Source organism: Ascaphus truei, chromosome 14 (assembly GCF_040206685.1).
Source record: "Ascaphus truei isolate aAscTru1 chromosome 14, aAscTru1.hap1, whole genome shotgun sequence".
Taxonomy (NCBI): domain Eukaryota; kingdom Metazoa; phylum Chordata; class Amphibia; order Anura; family Ascaphidae; genus Ascaphus; species Ascaphus truei.
In genome coordinates this window covers 30,091,728-30,104,703 of record NC_134496.1, presented here as the reverse complement: position 1 = coordinate 30,104,703, position 12,976 = coordinate 30,091,728, and the positions used below count along the sequence as shown (strand labels likewise).

Sequence of the window (12,976 nt, the reverse complement as noted above, 5' to 3'; positions counted from 1 at the left end):
GTGAATGACGGGCCAGGTACCCGCTTCTCTCACCCCCTCTGCCCCCAAGAGCTCCTAGAGCCGCGATTAGCCTCGATAAGCTAATCGGGGCTACAAGAATTGCACGAGTTTGAAAACATGGCGATAAGTGGCTTATCGCCGCTCGCTTGGCGATTTTTTTTCCTCGCCAAATTTTTTTGCCAAAAAGGTCTCTTATCACCGACTTATTTGTGCTTACTGAATCGCTGTAGGCTTTTTTGGCGATAAGTGGCTTATCGCTGCTTGGTGCATGGGCCCCTATATATGTATAGCGCTAAAGGAGCATACATAAATACATTGGCAATGAATGGGCGATTTAAAAATTACAATAAAAATATACATACAATGAAAAAAACTGTAAAAGAGAAATAACATACATTCAATGTTTTGTCTTACCATTAGATGTCTTCACCCTCCGATTCCCGTGGTCTGAGCAAGCTCTCGAACATATCCACAATCCAAAACAGAAACAGGTAAAGTATTCTTCTTCTTCTGGGTCCTCGGGTGGTCCTCGCGGGTGTCCAGGGGTCCCTGCTGGCCTGCGGTACCAATCCTGTGCCCCACCAAAAAAATCCAATACTTTGAAATAAATACACACCCCTCCCACCCCCTCCCCCCTAACACATACAGTACAGTAATGGGCAACATTTCTATTATCCAGATATGAATAATAGTGCATTTGCCCATTTAAAATAAAACATTAACCAGCATAAATAAAGTTAATAAAACTTGCACGTACCCCCGACAGCCTGCCACGATGAAGGCCGTCCTCATCCTTATCACCGTCCATGTCCTCCGTTGCCAGAAACAATACAATATAAAATACAATCAAATGGTGGGAACCATTTGCCACTCAAATGTGACGTCACAGGCTGCATAAAAGCAGAAGAAGAACCACCCAAGGACCCCCAGACACCGGCAGGGACCAACTGGGGACCCCTGTGTGGCCCCCGAACACCCGCAAAGACCACCAAGGGCCCCCGGACACCCAAGGGGACCACATGAGGACCCCCGGACAGCCACAGGAACCACCCGAGGACCCCCAGATACCTGCGGGGACCACCCGGGGACCCCTCTGGTGCCCCCGCACACCCGCTGGGACCACCTGGAGGCCCACGAACACTCACGGGAACCACCAGAGGGCCCCCAGACACCTGTGGAAACCACCAGAGGACACCTGGACACAAAGTACACAGATTCCCAACAAGCTCTGAGAAACCCCAACCATTACCACATAATATATATATGCATATAAGTGTCAAAAGGAGTGCTAGTGGGCGTGGCTAAATGTATACAACAAAAAACAAACAAAGATGCCCAAAGCTACTTCGAATGTGACAAAAATACACAGTGCAATACCTATATATCTCTTGTAAAAAATTCATTTAGTTTAACCCTTTGGCCAAAGCGTCTTAAGCCTGCTGCCACTCACAAGGCATGACCGTTAGCAGGTCCTAACACTCACCTGGGTTAAAATTCTTATTTATCTGTATAATTACAGGAAGAATGATCGCATTGGATCTGTCGTAACCTGGCAAAATGATACTAACCTGCCAACTTGGAAAGTGGGGATGGGGCAAGCTTACACCTTGGGGTGGAGGGGCCCCTAGACAACTGAGGGAACCACCCGAGGACCCCCAGACACCCACAAGGACCACCCGGGGACCCCGGACACCCACGGAGACCAACTGGATGCCCACGTACACCAACAGGGACCACTCGAGGGCCCCCGGATACCCGCGGACACCACACGAGGACCCCCAGACACCCACGGGCTCCACTTGGAGGCCCACAGACATCTGCGGGGACCACCTGAGGGCCCCGGACACCTGCGGGGACCATTTGGAGGCCCATGTACACCCACAGGGACCACCCGAGGGGAAAACCCGGAGACCCCCGCCGGCCTCTTGTATTAATGCTGTGCAAAAAACATAATGCTTTAATGCATGTCTCTTTTACGCCAGATTTTAGCTGGCGAAAAGAAATGGTGAGCTTTTATAGTACAAGTCAGTTATCACTGCTTTATGAATAGCACTTACTGGCAAAAAATGGTGTTTGCCATTTTTTGACCTATCGTGCGACTTTTTTTTCACTAACAGTTTTTTGTTACTAAAAAGCCATTATAGCGCGTTACAGGCATACCCCCGGTTTAAGGACACTCACTTTAAGTACACTCGCGAGTAAGGACATAGCGCCCAATAGGCAAACGGCAGGTCATGCATGTGCCTGTCAGCACGTCATGAACAGCAATACCGGCTCCTTACCTGTACCGAAGCTGTGCGCAAGCGGGGAGACTATAGAGCCTGTTACAAATGGGTTATTTACATCAGTTTTGCACGTATATGACGATTGCAGTACAGTACACTACCGACACACTTTATTGCTCATCGGCCAGATCCGCAAGCCGGGAGATTTCCCGGCTTGCTAGTGGCCGCCCCTCGGCGTGCCGTGCGTCACCGACGCGCGGTCACGCGTCATCGGGAGCCTGCGCCCCCTGCACGCGCGTCCAGGGCTCCCCGAGGGAGCCCGGGTGTCCCGCGATGTGGGGGACGGCGGCAGGGGGTTCCGGGGGACCCGGCGGACCCGGCAGCGGGAGGGAGAGCGCCCCGATCGGAGGGCGCTCTTCCGCTGCTTCGGCGTGCGCCCGTCACCCTCCGGCGCGCGCCAGGCTACTGCTGCGGCCGAGAACGGGCAAATGCTCGAATAAACTCGGCCGCAGCAGTACATGCATCGATAAGTGTGAAAAACTAGCGCTTATCTTCCACAAGATGGCAGCAGAGGCACATGCACTTTTTATTGTGTCTAAAATAAATGTGTTTGTTTTTTTGTGTTTGCTATGTGAAATGATTCAACATATCTATATAAAGCTTGGTATATCTCAAGCTATTTCACCTTTTAGACAATAGTGCAGATCACACTATTAATGCTTAGATTAAACTCAGATGCCAGGAGTCATCAAAGCGATTTACGATATCGGGCCTGAATTGGCGATATCTGCCTTTTACATGTATCACTAATCCATGTGCGATAGGGAGGATCATGTTTTGATGACTCCCGCACAATTTTTTGCAGACTAGCATTTTTTTTATTTCCCGTAATAAATATTTCCATTTTTTTGCCAATTGGGTAGTCTTTCACATAAACATTTTTGATAGGAATACATACATTTGTAATAAACAGCAGCATGCAAACATTTTTCGTCCATAAAGGTTTAGGGAAAGTTATTGCACTCATTAATGTAATGCATTGCGTTATTGCTAACGCAGTGTTTACCACGAGATTTAACCAGCAACGTTGAAAAGAATGTTAAGACGTTCAACTCCATTCATATCATTTGAGACCACAAGGATTTTGATCTTGGTTTACTTTAAAGTGACGTAAAACACTATGGTCTATATAGACATTGTCACTAAAGATCAGACATATTCCCCTGGATCAAGGCACCAGACTAAATAGTAGTTTAAGAAAATGTGCTCCAGCTAGAGCCAGCAGTCAAAGCACATAACACAGATCAGAGCTATATTCACTGAAACAGGGGAATACCTTGGGAATCCTTGCTGACTAGGTTCTGGGCACCGCTTCTATGACTTACCCAGGAGTACTTCCATGTTCGTAGGGTTTTCGGGTCTTCCCGACCTCAGGAATGCAGTTGGCCACCAAGCAAGTTCAAAAGTCCCGCTCAAAAGTCTCCAGTGGGGGCGCGGTGGCTACAGAGGTCCCGCACTCTCCCCCAGGGCATATAAATTATAAGCCGGGGGTCCGCGCGAGGCCTCTGCAGCTTCTCCTACCTGGTCTTTGTGTAGTGTCATCATGGTAACCTGGCATCAAATGATGCTGCGGCGTCACGTGATGTCGCATTGCCATGGCAACATCACGTCACATGACCCCACAACGTCAATTGACGCGGGAGACGAGCAGGAGGGGAGTGCGAGCCGGGAGGTGAGCAGGCAGGGGGGCGCAGGATCAAAAATGTACGCACCCCTGTCCTAAGGCACAAAGCCGTTTTGAATCTCCCACTTGTATCGGCCCTGAGCCTCGTTCTTCAAGTCTCAAGCAAGCATAGAAGTCGCAAGGCCCAAAGCAGGTCTGAATCTCCCATTTGGATTGGCCCCAAGCCTTGTTCCGATGTGACTCTGGTAGGAACTCAGAACACACCACTTAGTCAGCTTGCACGCTTACTCCCGGACTCTGTGGACGGCAGCCAACCGGTTTTCCTGTAAAGAAGTTCTACTGTACTTTCCAGCACTCCATGACCCAGGGTGGTCCCACTGCCTACATTCTCTATATGTTTGTAAGTGTTACTGTTTTTATTACTATGTCTATATAAAGCAATCTGCAATATCCTGTGTCCTCCTATCTACTTTTTGGGAGGCCTCTGCCCCCACTGCTTATAATCTATGACCCAAGTTGGTTACGCGTCATAATAACCGAAAGGCTCGAATCGGCATCAGCTTACATACTGTATTTAACAGGCCTCCATCTGAAAACATGGAAAACAGGGTACCGGTCAATCAGTGAAGAGAGTGTCTTCACCAAGTTAAAGTCTTAAGGAGAGCGGAAAATTGAAAATGACCAATAGGAATCGAGTCAATGGGGCTAGGACCCAGGACTCGGATCCCAGTCTCAGCACCATATATCCCACAGAGATTGGCGCCTCACTGTCGGGATGAAGAAAGCCTCCGCTCTTGAAGTATTTTTTTCCCCATATGAGTCTGCAACCTTCCCCAGTTCTTCATTGTCCCCAAGCACCACACCTGGTCATAGACAAAGGCTAACCCAGGGATTAATTGAGCGCTGGCCTTGCTCAGTGAAACATGGGCCAAACAAACAATGGAGCCCACAAAATACATGCAGTAATCTCAAACAGAAGAATAAACGGTTATTTACAGGGGAAAGGTAAACCAGAAATGGCAGCCATATTGGCTATACTAACATGGCTATGTTGATCGGTACATTTGTAGGTTGCCATCTTGACAGGTAGGGGAAACCAGCTGGCTTAACGTTTAATATTAGAAATCCAGAGAGTCGTAGGAAGCGCAAACATATGTGGAAAAAGAGAACAAGTATCCAATAGTACAGTATTGTCAAATGCAGATACAGATGTAAGCTTCTTGATTCTTTTGAATTTGATACTCACAAGCAGAGGAAGGTCTAAATACATGTAAGGGTATCTTTAGATAGTGGATCTTAGACCACAGTCTGGTTGAGAGTAGCACCGGAATGTGTACATCCACTTTCACCCTTCATATAATGAGAAAGAAGACCGAACATAGTGCAGACCATAAAAACTTGATGTGGGTAAGTATAAGGTTGTATACACTCACATGGTTAAAATAAAGTACAGGCAATGTGATCAATGCGATCGACACCGGCTGCTGGAACTTGGAGCAGTTTTCGTCCTCCTTGGTATGATTTACCCGCCAAACGCACACCGCACGGCTCCGTCTATGGGGCTCCGGATGTTTGGTGTCGGCGGATCCAAGGGGTTTCCGGTGGACAGCGTGGAACGTCACTCTACACGTTTCACCACAGCCGGTTTCATCATGAAAACTGTTATTATTATCCTTTATTTACATATTAAATTGAGCAGTGCAATAGGATTGGGGGACAAAAAAAAACAATAAAATAACAAGCAATTACAGTTATTGTAACAGCAGGTAAGGAAGGCCCTGCACTGAGGGACTTACAATTTATAATGCAGGGTAAGTTGAAACATAGGATACAGGGGGATGAGAAGGTTGGTGTGTTTTGAATTGTAACACAGCAGCATTAACATCAGCAAACGACATCAATCAGCTGACACCCTTTGGCTGCTGGCTTTAGTGCGACTCGTGTGCTCTCATTGTGGATACCAATTTATATTCACTTTAAATATTTAATTTCTCTGAAGCGGTTAAAGCAAATTGTGAGTGGTTTGTAGTATTTAATATCCTGTAGCTGTGGCAACATCTCAGACCTATAATCCAAATAATTCAGCACCACGATTGCTGTGGATCATTGCAGCATCAGACACCGGAGCAGTTCCAGCAGCAGAGGTGGACGCCGGCTAAGCCATGTCAACAGTTGATCTGTTTAGCTGATATGGCTGAGTTATTCAGTTTGTAATGTGTATTTATTTTACATTGCAACATGCGAAACGCGTCACTAATGCATGTGCGTTATTTGTAACGCACGTTATACTTTTCACCATTGCGCAAGTGCAGTGTATTGTTTAACGCGTCCCTGCGCAACGTTAAGCCCCGTTCATACAGGTAATTTAACGATGGTCGGTTTGTGAACGGACGCTGCTCTGCATACCATTAGCTTTGAGGATACCCGTTAAGTGGAAGAAAACTAATGGACGGTACCTAATTAGGTTTAATGGAGCTCTGAGGATCCACCCCACAGTGTGTCACTTTTTGCTTCTTGACCATTTTACATGGGCCCCTATAAGCATATGTCTGTCATATTACACAGCGTTTTCAGCACAGCCTGGGTTAATGATGTGCATATTCTATTGTAGTGTAAGAGGTAAAAGTTACTGACGCTTCTCTATAATGGGAAGGGTTAACGCGTTTGTTATTTGATGTACTGCTGTGCTAGGGTCTTAAGAGGTAAAAGATAGTGTCACCTTGTTATTCGATATACTACTGTACTAGGCTCTGGTTCTACTTGTAATGTAAGCCAATAGGTGCGCAATACTGACAAATATTAGTGCTTAGTGCTAAGGCGGGCTGGATACAGAATAAAGAGGCCAAGTGTAGGGGGCTTGTAATATATGTATTATTAACTGCAACATTAGTTGTGATTGGTTTAGGATCATAATTAAACAAAGGTATAAAACTGTGAGGCCTGGGTGGGGGTAGGGTGAAGGGGGTTGGGGTACTTCTCCGTGGACGTGAATATGTCAGGACCTGCTATCGTGTTCCCTGCTCTCCCAAGACATTGTAATTAAAGGGTTCCTCCTGAGGTTTCAGTGTGTGATCTGTGTACTCCAGTAATCGTTTGTGTAAGCATATAATCACCAATAAAAGCTAAGCATATTAACACTATTCTATTTTGTCTGTGGTTCTGACACATAATATTCACTGGAATATGAACTGAAGGGTGTGAACTATAATTCAGATTTCAGACTGGTACCCTTTGAATCCAGTCACAGACATTAATGAGGAGGAGGAAGTTGAATTGGAAATAATCAGATGATGAAGATGAGTCTAACCAATGTTCAAAGTATAAAAGTAAACCAGTAATGGCTAATCAAAGGAAGCAGCAACATCGGAGGGAGCATGATGCTGATGAGGAAACGAGATATTATGATGGAAAGGATGTAGAGACCTAGGAGATAAGAGATTATACTCAGTCTGGACAGACCAATTTGGCAAAACCTCATAGGCAGGAAACAGGAGAACTCTTGTTAGTCTGGATTCTGCATATATATTGCATATATATGATGAAGTAGGCGACACTGTAATGTTATCTGGTAAAGAAGCAGTTGCAATGGGGCGATGACCACTAACACTCCTGTACGACAGATAATAAGAAGAGTGAGACATTATGTGGACAATTTTTCCCTGTTCGATCTAGTAAGAGACTGTGTAAACCCCAGTGATTTAGAACCTACTGACGCATGGCATACTGTGGAAGAAGGGATAACTCGATTGAGGATGTATGACTGTGTGAGAGGGATGAAGGGGGCCACTTTCATTCCACATTTGGGGTTGATACTCTGCCCCATAAATAATGTAACCAGGAAAGTGCCTTTCTGGCAGCCAAGCAAGCTATAGAATAACATCACTGTTTAGGGCCTCTCAAAGAAGGACTAACTTTCCAGCTGGATGTCACAGTAACCAGGATTGTAATGTGATGCGGTTTCTGGCAACTGGCACCCACCAAAGGATCAAGAGCTGTGTCAATTGGGTTCTGGTCTAAACAGTTGACTGGAGCTCAACAAAGGTATACTCCATTGGAGAAGACATTATTAGCGGGTTATATAGCTCTACAGCACATAGAGACAATGACTAAGTTATCCTGGATAACCGTGAAAAACAATTTGCCTATTGCTGGATGGGCAAGAGATAATTGGTTCCCTGTTAGAACTGTAATAGCTCAGAACCAAAACTTGTTGAAGTGGAAGTGATATCTACAGGAGAGAAGAGACATTACTGCCGGGGAACCGAGAGACCTACAGTATCCAAGCAGTTGGTAGGACTGATCTAATTTGAAGCCCTCACCAACAGTTGTGATTTACCTGCACCTGTGCTACAACCATCACCAGTATCCGAGGTTCCAGGTTAGGAAATGTTATCGGATGATGAACAACAAGGTGCATGGTTTACTGATGTATCGGGCAGATCCACCCATGAAAGGGGAAATTGGGTAGCAGCTGCTTATAACCCAGCCACGGACACCTGTATAGAGGAAATGAGCGGAACTACAGTCTATCCATATGGTGCTGGAAGAAGTCAAAGATGACACTCTTCACATCTACATGGACAGCTGAACCACATATAAAGGACTTTGCACCTGGATGCCCACATGGAAAAAAACAGGTAGCAGATACATGGTCACCCAGTATGGGGAGGAGAAGAAATATGGGAATATTTATGGCAACAAACCCATGCCCGAAGGATTCTGGTAGGATATGTTTATACCCATGTGACTCAAGCTGCAAGAAATAATCCCAATGAAATAGTCGATCAGAGGACATGGATCACAACAGCAAATATCATAAATGTACAGGGCTCTGTATCACAGGAGCGTGAATGTACCTTTTTTTCTAACAGACGAATTGTCCTTTGTAGGATGGGTGACCGAAAATCAAGTGACAACAGATGTAGCTGACATGTTTTGGACTGATAGATTATTTAACAATACAGGCATACCCCGGTTTAAGGACACTCACTTTAAGTACACTCGCGAGTAAGGACATATCGCCCAATAGGCAAACGGCAGCTCACGCATGCGCCTGTCAGCACGTCCTGAACAGCAATACTGGCTCCCTACCTGTACCGAAGCTGTGCGCAAGTGGGGAGACTATAGAGCCTGTTACAAATGCATTATTTACATCAGTTATGCACGTATAAGATGATTGCAGTACAGTACACGCATCGATAAGTGGGAAAAGGGTAGGGCTTCACTTTAAGTACATTTTCACTTTACATACATGCTCTGGACCCATTGCGTACGTTAATGCAGGGTATGCCTGTAATGATGGTATTATACAAGCCAAGACCACTATATGTACTGCACCGACACACTTTATTCGAGCAAATACCCGGTATGTACCTGGCAGATACCTGGAATGCGCCGCTCCTCACCTCTGACAAGCCCCGTTGCGTTTGCCTTCCCAGCCTGGGTTCATGCCTGGCTGATGGGCGGCTGATCTGTTAAATGATAATGATTAGGATTTAATAGGCTGCAATGCTTCGCGTGTCTACCAGATGGCTTAAATTCATGAATTGTAATGCAGTATATATATATACTGTGCAGTATTGCAGCCAGCGGGAATAAAATGCTTCAATCCCTGCCGGAAAATAACTCAATGCACTCGGGCAGAAAACAGTCACAAACCTCAATACACCCGGGTATACCCGAATTCGTGGGACTAGCCGAGCTCGAATAAAGTGTGTCGCCAGTGTAATATAGGGATCTATGTACCAAAGAAATTGTCTATGCAGTGGAGCCACGTGTCTGAGTTACAGCCAAGGACTATGGTCTGGGTATTACCTAAGGTTGGAGAAACCAAGCGCTAATTGGGAGAAGAGGTAGCGAATGGTAAGGGGTCAACTAAGCGTGTGTTAATACAAAGAGAATTTCACCTTGTATTCTTCTCTTCCTCCAGATTGGTAGCGGTATCTTAACAGAAGAAGAATCATGGCATAATAAAAAAAACTTTCTGACTGCTGGCAACTGTGGCGAATAAAACCAACCAAATGAAGTGTTGGGTGTGTGGAGCAGTGTGTGGAGAAGTTGGTGGGTACCTTTTCCTGGGGATACCATGGAAGCTGGATAATATTCAAAGATACAACAGAAATGTTTGGACATGGACAAATGTTTCCGGAGCCATAATGAATCAGACCAGACGTCTGGCTCTCAATAATATATCCCAACATGGGTTGACCTGTTTTTACATCAGTGAATTGTTAAAATTGGGAAGATCTGATTGTACCTATGCCAGTAAAGGTGGAGGGATTTTAGCATGGAAATTGGGGTCACGTGGTAACGGTACCATTAGGGAAATGCATTTTACCAATAATTTATTGAAAGACTCATTTAAAATGATTGATTTAGTTTGGAAAGAACTTAGGCTGCTGGCGGCTGTGAGAGTCTCCAGTAGATTGTTCCAGTTTTGGGGTGCACGGTAAGAGAAGGAGCAGATCAATAGCACAGATCACACTGTTGGCGCTTAGGTTTATTTCAGAGACTACGGGGCTTATTCTACAGTAGTACTTTGATAAAATCGCTGCCAAATCGAATGGTTTGGCATGACGCTACCTCACCGTCTGACATTTGTGTTATCACGGTATTCAGAAAGAGTTATCGCAAGTCTTAAACAGTGAGGTAGGAAAATGCCAATAACACTCGGGATACCAGTGTCTTATCTCAGCCTTTTTCTAAGTTCTGCCGCTGCGATCTTCCCGCAATCTGTAAGAGCGGCACAGAGAGCTGCTTTCCGCTGCATAGCTCTTACAGGTGATCACACTGTTTTTATTTGATTTTACTAACACAGTATTGATGCAGGGGGTCTCTTTAGCTGAACCGCATTCATTTCAGCCTTTGGGGCCCCCTGCTTCCCGAGTTACAGGCCCTGGTAAGGGGTGCTGGTATTATCCCCCACGGTGAGCGTGAGCAGAAGGATCGCCACCAAACGGACTACAACAAACAGTAACGGAGAGTGCGGCTGTACTTATGACTTACACTGGTTGGTAAAGAAATACTCTTACTATATCTGTGCTATTTTGTGCATGCTCCTTTGTTGTTTACCCTATTTGATGTTACTGAGTGAGCATTAACTAAGGAGAGTTGAGGACTTCAACGAGGGAACCTGGGAACTTTACCTTGTGGCTAGCTAGACTTTCACCGAGCGTTGTTCGGGAGCTACATATCCATTCATTTTTGCTTGGAGGTGCTAGACTGATTTTTCACCTTTTTCTTTTGGGATTGACTTTATTTACGTTTTTTGCATTATTTCATAGGGAGTTTTTACAGGGTTAAGGGAAGTACCATTGGACATCATTTTTTTTGCCCATTGAGAACGGGCATGAAGAAGGGGTCCTAAACCCGAAACGTTGCCCCCATTCCCCTGTATCACCACTTTGTTTGCACTACCCCCCTAACTCTCCTCCCCCCTACCCCGCCCCTCCCCACCCTTTCCCTTGTTCTTTTCCTTTCTCCCTTGCCACATATATTCTGATATTGCAATTTATTTATACCCTGTGTGGGTGTGTGCTTTTCTTTTTCATTAAATTATTTGGCTTATACCTTTTCACATTTGTCTTTTATGAGTGCTGTGAACGTTGTTTTGTGTCTATTAACTATAATTTAAAGGAAATAGGATTTTATCTGCAAGTTGATCTAAGGAGTTAGTATGTTCTTTATACCTGGTTTAATTTGTTGCGTGCTACGCTAACATAAGGCAAAGAGAGAGAGAGTTCAAGCGCACATACTGTGTAAGTAAAGACCCTGTAAACCCACTTGTGATATGGTAAAAAAAAAAAAAGTATATTACATATGGAAGTGGTGCAGCTCCAGAAAAAGGACTCGATCCAAAGTCCAAACAGGTCACTGAAGCAGGAAATCAAGAGCGCAAATACTCCCAAAATAACATGTGAAAAAAACAAGAGAATATAGTGCAATATTGTACAGCTAATTAATCAGTACAGTGACACTTCATAAGTATTTCACTCACTGTGAAGATAAATACAGGCGGCGCGGTTATTCCAAGTCACCAACTCAGGATAGGATTCTTCAAATAAACTTCAGGTTACATCCCTCAGGACTGGATTCGGAACTTTGGGGAGAGCGGATGTCACCATGAAATGAAAATAAAAACTACATAGTGTAATCAATTCTCAATTATTCTTAATCTAGGATGTCAGCCAAAAAGGAAACTCACCCTTTTCAGGATGTATTAAAGCCTTTCCCACTATATATGTGGTGTGGATGATAGAGATGAGGTATTTCTTCTGTCAGTGCATGTGTCCTCTATATGAGAAATTATACAAATAGTGTAATTCTCTATTAAATCACATCTATATTGGTCACAGTATCGCACTTACATAAATCACAGAAGTATAGACACATAATAATTAAAGATGAGTGGTACGGTCGGTATCACTTTATTTGTGTTTATTGAGTTTTTTTTCACGAACACCTTATATATAATCACCAATTGCACTATTATTATTCATTTGTATTATTCATCTCACTTTGGCACTATTGCACTACCCTAAATAAGGAGCGCCGTAAAACTACTTCCCTCAAGAGCAGGAACACATATAACAATATATAGAGGAGCAGAACAGAGAACACAAACAGTGAAGTTTTTTTTTTATATATAGAAAATTAAGGTAAAACTCTTACAAAAGTGCTGTAGGTACAGGCAATTAGACCACCCTGGACCAAATGGTAATAGAGGTCATCCACAAAAAAACGATGTCCAAGTCCAGGTAGTATGGAGAAAGAACCAGATAAAATTGGCCCAGGATCCTCAGAATAGTTCACCATACACCTTGGGGGTCTCTAATTTGCTTTGCACACTCATCAGACGCGTTTCACTCATTGAGCTTCATCTGTGGTTAATTCCAATGTAACCAATTTTTACTATTGGTTAAATTATTGGAATTTAGCCACTGATGAAGCTCAATGAGTGAAACACATGTTATTTTGGGAGTATTTGCGCTCTTGATTTCCTGCTTCAGTGCTACGCTAACAGACTATTTTTAGATTTGTAGTGAGGGTACAAGACCTGGGCACCAGC

General features: G+C 44.5%; 1 protein-coding gene across 1 annotated transcript in view; it reads left to right on the top strand.

Moving 5' to 3' along the window:
- The window catches only part of LOC142465886 (alpha-1,4-N-acetylglucosaminyltransferase-like), a 100,511-nt gene extending 100,018 nt beyond the window's left edge, over positions 1 to 493 (top strand). The window contains exon 5 of the transcript XR_012787997.1: positions 421 to 493. The gene's annotated coding sequence lies outside the window, so the exon portion shown is untranslated. The remainder of the gene's footprint in view (positions 1 to 420) is intronic.
- Positions 494 to 12,976: the final 12,483 nt, after the last annotated feature.